Below are 10,931 nucleotides of genomic sequence, written 5' to 3' on the forward strand. Positions count from 1 at the left end.
AAGCGTGGCATAAAAAAAGAAAAAGAAAAAACTTGTTGTTAGTGAACTCAAAGTTTTTAGTTCCTTCTCAAAACAAGGAGAAGTTTGATGAAAAAGGTGAAAAACTCATTTTCATTGGCTATAGTGATGAATCGAAAGGCCACCGCCTACTTAACCCTCAAACTAACAAATTGGTGATTTCTAGAGAAGTGATTTTTGATGAGAGTGTAGCATGGAAGTGGGAAAATGAACCTGCAACAATTGTTCCTATCGAGTAGTAATGCTCAAGAGAACGATTCCGATTCAAATTCGAACTCGGAAGATCATCCAAGAAAGTATCGTTCTCTTGATGATATCTATGTCTCGTGAAATTTCGCCTTTGCTACCTTCTCCGCTCCGTTCTCTTAAACGATATTTGTATTCTCTACTATATTCTCTCGCTTCTCTCTAGTTTATAACACGTTATCAGCACGATAGTTCTAGTCCTCTCATCTTCCTTCGATCGTAAAAGGATTGGAGGTATGCCCTAGGAAAGAATTGTGTCTTTCCAATGAGGTACGACTAATTTTCTTTTCATCTGAATTTCAATCCGTATAATTTTAGTAATCATCTAAATCCAGACGAAAGAAATTTTGAAGTATTAGAATATTATACTGTTTAATATGTTTATATCAATAAATTGGCTTGGAAATAACCAGAAAACGGAATCATGGTAACATATATGCTTTGCATAACAGAGATTGTTATTGAAATTTGTGCAAATTCCCCTTATATTTGTGGTTTGATGCAAATATGTTATATTTGTTTATTACAAATGATATAATTTTCGTTATTCTTGAAGAAATACAAATAATCCTAAAAGTTATATTTTGATGCTATTAAAATAGCATTTGTTTGAGCATATTAAATTAGTGATGCATTTCGAATGATATTGATCTTAATCATTCCACCAAACAAAAGTGAATTTTGATTGGAATTTGGAGGATATAAAGTAAATTTTTGATCTGTACTTAGACGGAATATGTCATTTTATGTAAACTTGTATTTGATGTGATATAAAAAGTCAATGTGAAATAGTAGATTTTAGAAAAATAATAAAGAAAAATATGAAAAGTTCACGCAAAATAGAAGACTATTTTGATAATTGGAGACATAATAGATTCGCCCGATTATGTTAAAAAGATATGATGCCAATAGATTTAATCTCAATATTTTTGTGCACCCTTTCGGTGAGATGACAAACATATATAATTGAGTTTTAATTTATTTTGTTTGTTAAGAGTGCAATATTTGATTGGATCTTATTCTACAAAATCTTGAATATGATTTACTACTACGTGGCAATTCTTGTTTCGTATTATTTTATATAATCAGTAAACTTCAATGTTCTACTACTTGAATCACTATTGAGATCACTACTACAGAAATTGGATACGACATTGCATATACTACACTGGATTTTGTAAAAGTCTGTTATCTTATATATATTGTCTGTTGTCTTAAGTTTGTCTGTAGTCTTTTAGCATAAAAATATGCTAATAGACACCAGACTTACGTGTCTGTTGTTATAGATGAGATGTTAAAAACAATTTTTAACACTGATCCTAATTGTCCATATTCATATGTATGATGTTATTTAAAAAAAACAAATGTTTTATCAAAAAAAAAAAATCAGTAACTTTTGACCGAGTCTTAGCAAAAAAATAGATGTATTTTACCCCAAGTAAACAACTAATTTCAATAAAAAAATATGAAAAATAATTATTAAAAAAACTCACATTGAAATCAAAGTAAATTAGTCAAACATTAGTAAAATAGTTTTCCCTAAGCTAAATTACCCCTTTTCGTAAATCAATTGTGAAAATTTCTTAACTTCCGCCGCTGGAGTGGTTGTCACGCCGCACGGCTGCCGGTTAATCTTGTTCCCGCCGCCGCGTCTCGTTTGCCCGCCCTTCTCCCTTGACGCTAGTCGCTCGGGCGTCGAGAATCGTTGCCTTTCCCTCAATATCTGCCATAATTTTCCTCGCCGCGACGTCAACGTGCCTTCCTTACGAAGTCGCCGTCTCTGCCGCCACAGTGCCCTTCTACCGCCGCCGTCGATATTCTTTGAAGGTCAGTTTAATTATTCCCCTTCCTCGTTTAGGGTTCTTGGTTTTGTGTGACAGAGTTCATGTGGTGTAATTTTGTTCTTATGGTTCTAACAATTCGATAAGGTTAATATTCTAATTGAGGCAGAGGGCCTGATTTGTTCGGCTCCTGTAGTATTTGCCTAAACCCCCTTAGTTGCTTCAGTCCCTTTCATTCCCCCATAGACAAGAATATGGCCTTACCAAATCAAAAAGATAAAAGAGGGAGCACAATTGCATAAGCAACAGTAGCAATATAGGAAAATCCTTAGCTACGATCAGAAAATGCTCACCTTATCATCTCTTGGGCCCATGTAGCTATTGATTTCAGTTGTTTATCATTTGTCTGAAGGCACTCAGACAACAAATTTGAGCAAAATTTAGTATCTTTGAACAACATTTTTACATTCGAGCCAAGTGCATCTGCTAGGTCGTCCTGAACTGCCACTGCTGCCTTAGTCACATTAGCATCACTCTGTTCATCTTTTGCAACCAATTCCAACTGCAGGAGATGAGGGGCATGAGGCCAGCTTTGGAATATACTTTAAATCCTTGAAGAATTCTAGAATAAGCCTAAAAAATGTAGATCCTAAGATGGTTGCCATAGTCTATCATCTCCTCATCATTATAGTCCACCTGCATAATTATAGGCTTAGTTTCCTCAGCACTGCTTAATTTTTGAATAATAACCTGAAGCACGCCACACAGGGAGGTTTGTAAATCTCCTTGCTTTTCCTTGTGATCAGATGATACTATCTGAAGACATTCCTTAGTTGCTTCAGTAGCTTCTACTAAGTTGTAGTGTGGGATTTGGGGGAATCAAAGTTGGTGAGATTTAATAGAATTATGTTGATTTAGGTGTAGATAAATTATGTTGATTTAGAGTTGGTGAGATTTGTAGAACTAAAAGAAACTACAAAGCAACCGAGAGTTAGTGAGATTTGATAGAATTATGTTGGCTTTTTTAGCCTTAGCAGCATCACTTAAATTGTTTATCTTTTTTCATCAAGCTTAGTTGCATTAGTTTTCTTTTGCTATAACAGAGAACAAAAACGAGTCCTTGTCCAACATAGTGTCTCATGGCTGGGGTGTTATGTGCTTTTTTTTTTTTTTTTTTTTTCCGTTTCTAGTAAAAGCTTTATTTCAGCTTCTATACTTTCTGTCACATTACAGCTTCTCTTAAGTATAGTTTGTAGGTTTTATTAATTGGTGGTGAAAGTTTAGTTAAGTTTCTCTTAGTTGTCAAATTTGTCAAGGTACGAAAGTTTCATTACCTAAATTGTTTAGTTGCTTATTCCATTTTATTTTATCTTGTAATTGTAACTACTTTGTCTCCACTAATCTTAACTTGGCCTCACAAATCATAATGGCTTAGTGTTTTTTAAATGACTCTCGTATTTTATATTTTCTATTAGTTTTAAATTTATTATTTGATTCCTTTACTACATTGCATTTATGATTTATGATTTATGATTTATGATTTAGGATTTAAGGTCTAATTTTATTTTTAGTATTGGTATATACTGTGATGCAGAAACTGCGAATGAGAATATGGAATTTAGAGCATGAGAATTGTCAAAAAGGTTGATTGATACAAAAATCAATCAAATTTTCTTAGCTCCGTGTAATGTGGAGTAAGAATTCTCGCGCTATTTAAATTTTATTAATAAGCTATTTAAATTATATTATTAATTACATTTCTCTAATCTTTTGTGGCTTAAATGTAGATATCATTGGATTCTTACGGTGATTGACCCTAATAAGGGAGAGATTGCTATCTTGGATTCCCTATACAAAGGAATTCATGATAAAATTTGGAAAGAAGTCGTGGAATTGTAAGTTTTGTTTTGTATCTGTTTATATCTTATTTCTAGCATATTTTGCCAATGCATGCATTACGTTATTTTTATATATGAAGGGCCTTAAGGTTGTTCAATATGGAGAAGAGAAAGAATGGAAAGAAGAAGCCTGATTGGACAATACTGAAGGTATTTAATCAAACATAACTTGTGGAATTATAACTATTCATTATTAATGAAAAATTAATGTAGGTTCCGAAACAACCGGACTTGACTCAATGTGGTTTCTATGTGATGAAGTACATGAGAGAGATAGTGATAAATAGTCATCCTTGGACGATTGGTTCTCTACAATCTTTGGTAATAATTGTGTATGTTAAATTGTACAATCTTAATAATTATTTGCCTTAGTTTTATTTTCTGAATTATAATATGTACTTAACAGTTCAATGCTCATGAAAAGTATTCAAATGAAGAGATAGATGTAGTGCGATCAGAGTGGGCAGATTGTGTTCAAGAATATATAAAGGAGTAAAAGGTAATGTATATATTTTTCTAGATTTAATTGTCTGTGATAGTTGGGAAGAATGAGGTTATATTTTGTATGGATCTTTCTGAATATTCTTTAGAAAATGAGTTTGCGTACTATATATATATATAATTGTTAATTGTTGTTGATGATCATTTTGATTGTGATTGTGTGAAGGATATGTAGTGGTGATGGCAAAGAAGACAATATTGGACGTATTGGTTGATGCATCACATTTTGAAGGAACGAAGGAGCAACAAGTGTTAACTCATTTGAATGCTAAGATTCCATTTATTTGGTAGTGGATCCACAAATCATGTTTACTCATTTTAGTTATATATAGTTTTTGTTAGAATTTAGCTTAAGTGTTAGTATTTTGTAATGGAATATGGTAGAATTGATTTGGACGAATCTTAATTGTAATGAATATTGAAATTTTATAATGATTATATTATAAATGAAAATGATTTTCTTATGCTTTTAAATAATAGTGAATTTCCAGGAAAAAAAATTCTTATAAATATATGATTTAATCGATTTTAACATTATAAAAGAGCATGGTTTTTTTGGGACCTACGACACTGCTCAAAAACTGAGGTGGTATATAAGAAATAAAATGGGTATTTTTCTACTACGACAACAGACAAAAGCTAGTGTGATATACAAAAAACACCATAGAACTCGGCACCTACGACACTACTCGAAAACCATAGTAATATTAATGATACAACAACGGACCCTATGCTCTCAAAGACAACAGCCAACGTCTATTGTCATAAATATCTATGACAACAGGCAATGCCTGTGGTCTTTAAGCACCTTTTTTCAAGCACCAACGACACTACCACTTACAACAACAGACATTTTCTCTAATAGACAATAGGCAATGTCAAATGTCTATTAGCTTTTCTGTAGTAGTGGATTATCATGTATTGGGAAATTTTTTAATTCATAGTGGATATATACTTTGTATATTATATATATACAACGTATTTTTTTAAATAATCTTGAAAAACTCATTGATGCTATTCAAATAGCACAAGTAGTATTCCTGAAGAATATTACATTCAAAATCTTAAATTGATGCTATTAAAGTAGCACAAGTAATAATCCTGAAGAATATTATATGCTCTAAGAGCAAGTAAATTAAATATTTGGATAACATATCCTTGAATCTTTATCTATTTGATTCATATTGTTGCTCCCGATGTAGCACAATCAATATTCCATGAAGAATATTACATACTCTTCAAGAGCAATCCATATTACATGCTCTTGAAAATTAGACCTTGAAGGTCAAACGGCCCTAAAGGTCGAATGGTTGTACTCTTTTTCCCTTACTAAGTTTTTTCCTACGAGGTTTTCTTAGTTAAGGTTTTTAACGAGACAACTAGTGTAATATATGAGTAAATATATATATCTTGTACTCTTTTCCTCTACCGAATTTTTCCCATAGGGTTTTTACGGAGAGGTTTTTAACAAGGCATGAATATATATTATATGAAATCTTGTGATATTTGTCTTGGTAAATAAATACACATATTATTCTTCAAAAGAAGAAGTATTTCCTTAAGTTGACATTAGATGAGAATAATGTTAACATAATATCAGGTGCATCAAAAATCATTGAAGGCTCCGGAAGAGCTTGTATCATTTTGCCAAATGATACTAAATTAGATATTGAAAATGCCCTGCACTTTAGTAAGTAACTTACTAAGTTTCAAGGATATCCGAAATAATGGATACCACATCGAGACAATTGTGTGAAAGGTAGAAATGAATATCTTTGCATAAATTCTTTTGTTTCAGGCTATAAGCTGACAAAAGAAAAATTAGCAACACTACCTTCTGGAATGTATTACACATTCATAAAAGCAATTGAGACAAACCATGTCATGAACATAAAGTTCAATGATACAAAAAGTTTTAAGCTTTGGCATGATAGGTTTGGACATCCTGGAGCGACTATGATGCGCCGAATAATCAATAATTCATATGGGCACAACATAAAGAATCAAAAGATTCTTTCTACAAAGGAATTCCCATGTGATGCTTGTGCGCAAGGCAAGTTAGTTATTAGATCTTCATATACGAAGGTTAATACTGAATCTCCATCTTTCCTAGAAAGAATTCAAGGAGACATTTGTGGACCTATACATCTACCTTGTGGACCTTTTCGATACTTTATGGTATTGATTGATGATTCTTCTAGATGGTCACATGTATGCTTGCTTTCTACTAGAAATGCAGCATTTGCTAGACTACTTGCTCAAATCATAAAATTAAGAGCTCAATTCCCAGACAATTCAATTAAAAGAATTCGTCTTGATAATGCTGGTGAGTTTACATCTCAAGCATTTGATAACTATTGTATGGCTATTGGAATTGAGATTGAACATCCAGTAGCTCATGTCCATACTCAAAATGGTTTAGCGGAATCATTTATTAAACGTCTTCAAATTATTGCTAGACCATTACTTATGAACTCAAAACTACCAACTACTGTTTGGGGTCATGCCATATTACATGCTGCAACATTAGTTCGACTAAGGCCATCAGCAAATCATGAATACTCCCCAATGCAAATTATATTTGGCCGAGAACCTGATGTTTCTCACTTACGAACTTTTGGTTGCGCGGTTCAAGTCACAATTGCACTCCCACAACGTACAAAAATGGGTCCCCAACGAAGACTTGGGATATATGTTGGATTTGATTCACCATCGATTATAAGGTATCTAGAACCTTTAACAGGTGATTTATTTACTGCACGTTTTGCAGATTGTCATTTAGATGAAATGACATTTCCAACATTAGGAGGAATAAATCTACATCCAGAAAAGCACAAGGAAATCTCTTGAAATGAGAAAAACTTATCACATTTTGATTCTAGAACAAATCAATGTGAACAAGAAAATGAAAAGATCATTCATTTGCAAAATATTGCAAATCAAATTCCTGATGCTTTTGTAGATACAAGAAAAGTGACACAATCTCACATACATGCTGCAAATACTCCAGCTAAAATTGATGTCCCTGAAGGACAAATAGCTTTGGCAGCAAATGAGTCCAAAATTCGTCAAAAACGTAGTCGACCAGTTGGTTCCAAAGATTCTATGCCTAGAAAAAGAAAGGGGCAAGATGGAAACCAAACAATGACGAAAACGACTAATCAATCAAATGAAAGTGATGTAATTTCTGAAGAATTACAAGTATCTGAAAATCATGAGATCTCAATAAATTATTTACATCAGATACTAGAGAGAGAAAATATCATTGTTGATGATATATTTGCCTTTAATATAGCTCTTGAAGTTTTAAATATCAGGATCCTGAACATACATCTGTTGCTAAATGCAAACAGAGACTTGATTGGCCAAAGTGAAAAGAAGCTATAGAAAGGGAATTAAATTCCTGTGATAACCGGAAAGTATTTGGGCCTATAGCCTTAACTCCGGAATCTAAAATCCCTGTTGGATATAGATGGATTTTTGTTAGAAAGAGAAACGAGAAAAATGAAGTTACGAGATATAGAGCAAGACTCGTAGCACAAGGTTTCTCACAAAAACCAGGAATTGATTATGAGGAAACATACTATCCAGTAATGGACGCTATTACTTTTAGATTTTTGATTAGTCTGGCTGTGTCACAAAGGCTTGATATGCGCCTTATGGATGTAGTGACTGCTTATCTATATGGGTCATTAGATACTGACATATATATGAAAATTCCTGAAGGATTTAAAATGCCTGAAGGATTTCAGTCACAACCCAAAAGCATGTATTTAATTAAACTGCAAAAATCGTTGTATGGGTTGAAACAGTCTGGTCGTATGTGGTACAATAGACTGAGCGAGTATCTTTTGAAAGAAGGATACAAGAATGATGATATCTGCCCTTATGTTTTCATTAAGAAAACCGAAAGTGGATTTGCAATCATAGCAGTTTATGTTGATGATTTAAATTTAATTGGGACTCCTGAAGAGCTCAATAAAACTGCTGAATATTTGCAGAAAGAATTTGAGATTAAAAATTTGGGAAAGACGAAGTTTTGTCTTGGTTTGCAAATGGAACGTATCCGTGGAGGAACGTTTATCCATCAATCCACATATACAGAAAAAGTGTTAAAACGCTTCTATATGGATAATGCACATCAATTAGCATCACCAATGGTCGTTAGATCTCTTGATACTAAGAAAGATCCATTTCGACCAATTGAAGAGGGTGAAACGATATTTGTATTCTCTACTATATTCTCTCGCTTCTCTCTAGTTTATAACAGTTACTCCTATTTTCAATTATTATTGTAGATTGACTTATATTTCATTTCTCACCAAAAGCAGTCTTTTTTCGTGTATTTCAACAATATAAATTGGGAGAGTTGAATTCATTGAGCTAGCTAGTGTGTGATTAGATTGGGTGACACGGTTTTGCACTGACGGAATAGTGATTGGATGACGCGGAATCGCACTGATGAAAAGATAGTTAATGGGTTGGCGCAGTTTTGCTTTGAAATTAGAACAAGAAAAAGAAAAATTGAACATATCACAACTCACAACCAGTAAACAATAATTTTGAGAATTTTTTTTGTGTAAAATCGAGATGGCTTATGAAGCTCTTGATAACCTGCAGACACTTGCTTTCCTTTACAGTTGTGATTTCTGAAAACTATTAAGGAAGTGCTACGTATAAAATTGCGGATTTTTACGACCGAATTTCATTAATATTTTTAAAAATATTTATAGAAAAAGTAGTAACCAATTATATTGTTCCAGTTATATTAAAACAAAAATTAGAAATAAGAAAAACCATCATTAGCAGTTAATTTTTGTAAAAAATAATAATAGAAGTAAATACTACTCTCTCCATCCCAGTTCAAATGACCGAATTTTTATTTTGGATTGTCCCACTTCAAATAATCCAACCCAAATTTAGAAATATTTAACACTACTTTTTGGATGGTCCCACCACCATTTTACACCTTTATCACATTAATCTCTGTGCCCAAATTTTTTGGGTCATTTGAAGCGGGACGGATGGAATATTAATGATCAAATAATCGGCCGTTATTGTATTCGTAAGATTAAATATTAAATCAATTATGTTTGCCACCTACATTATTCGGTCGTGAATTAATCAATAAAATAAATAAAAATAATATTTAAAGATCGATATTTCAATTGTTAAATATAGAAACACCGTTTGAAGCGTGGCATAAAAAAAGAAAAAGAAAAAACTTGTTGTTAGTGAACTCAAAGTTTTTAGTTCCTTCTCAAAACAAGGAGAAGTTTGATGAAAAAGGTGAAAAACTCATCTTCATTGGCTATAGTGATGAATCGAAAGGCCACCGCCTACTTAACCCTCAAACTAACAAATTGGTGATTTCTAGAGAAGTGATTTTTGATGAGAGTGTAGCATGGAAGTGGGAAAATGAACCTGCAACAATTGTTCCTATCGAGTAGTAATGCTCAAGAGAACGATTCCGATTCAAATTCGAACTCGGAAGATCATCCAAGAAAGTATCGTTCTCTTGATGATATCTATGTCTCGTGAAATTTCGCCTTTGCTACCTTCTCCGCTCCGTTTCTTGCATACTCTACTTCTTTTGCAGGCGAACCTCAAAGTTTCAAGGAAGCTGTAAAAAAAATGCTAAATTGAGAAAACCGATGGATGAAGAAATGAGAAGCATTGAGAAAAGCTCAACATGAAAAAAATTGATGGAATCCATCAACTGAAATGGATCTATAAGATCAAGTACAATGAAGATGAAATCAAGTTTTTATTGGGCTTTAGCCTACTAAAGTATTCCGCTTGTGATTTCGAAAAGAAGGTGTTACGTATAAAATGGCGAATTTACGACCGAATTTCGTTAATGTTTTTAAAAATATATAATATATTAAAAAGATAACTTTCAATTTGAAGTCAATTTCAAATTAATTTTGAAATTGAGTGGCAATTTTGTAGTTATAATAAAATTAAAGGTTTATTTGTAAACTATATATTTTGTTTTTATTTCTTTTTTTATCTTCTTATTTTTTTTGTTTCAATTCTTTCTAAAATTATAAAATTCAACTCATTATAAAATATTTAATATACATATCAAATTAAAGATCACGATAAGAGCTCTAATTTGATATATTTTATGTAAATATTTTATATATTTTACTTACAGTGTAAAAGTTATATTTATTTAAAGATTAAATTTTATAAAAATTATTTCTCCTCTTTTTTTTGAATAAATCTATTTTTCAATTATTTTTTATTTTCATTTTAATTTTTTTTGTCTTTTCATGATATCAATTTGTGAATTCTTGTTTAATATTTTTTTTATTTTTTTAATATTCATTTCAAATATATTCAGTTAAAATTAATTTTTTATTATATTATTAATATTATAATTGAGTTAGTATCAATTTTATATAAATATATAAATATAAAAATGTTTCCCGTGCATTGTAGGGAGGGCAAATACTAGTATTTCTTAAATTTATAGATTTCG

The 10,931-nt window shown here is 31.9% G+C and overlaps 1 long non-coding RNA gene across 3 annotated transcripts; it reads left to right on the top strand.

Annotated features, from left to right (window-relative positions):
- The first annotated feature begins 1,407 nt into the window (after positions 1-1,407).
- LOC131017275 (uncharacterized) lies at positions 1,408-4,897 on the top strand. Of its 3 annotated transcripts, none has more exons than XR_009099522.1 (7): positions 1,408-2,091; positions 3,617-3,739; positions 3,833-3,940; positions 4,024-4,093; positions 4,157-4,264; positions 4,350-4,442; positions 4,611-4,897. It is a non-coding gene; the product is annotated as an uncharacterized LOC131017275 (long non-coding RNA). The 3 variants fall into 3 exon arrangements; XR_009099521.1 differs by having other exon boundaries at positions 1,409-2,091; positions 3,640-3,739; XR_009099523.1 differs by lacking the exon at positions 3,617-3,739 and having other exon boundaries at positions 1,410-2,091.
- Positions 4,898-10,931: the final 6,034 nt, after the last annotated feature.

Source organism: Salvia miltiorrhiza, chromosome 3 (assembly GCF_028751815.1).
Source record: "Salvia miltiorrhiza cultivar Shanhuang (shh) chromosome 3, IMPLAD_Smil_shh, whole genome shotgun sequence".
NCBI classification, from domain to species: Eukaryota; Viridiplantae; Streptophyta; class Magnoliopsida; order Lamiales; family Lamiaceae; genus Salvia; species Salvia miltiorrhiza.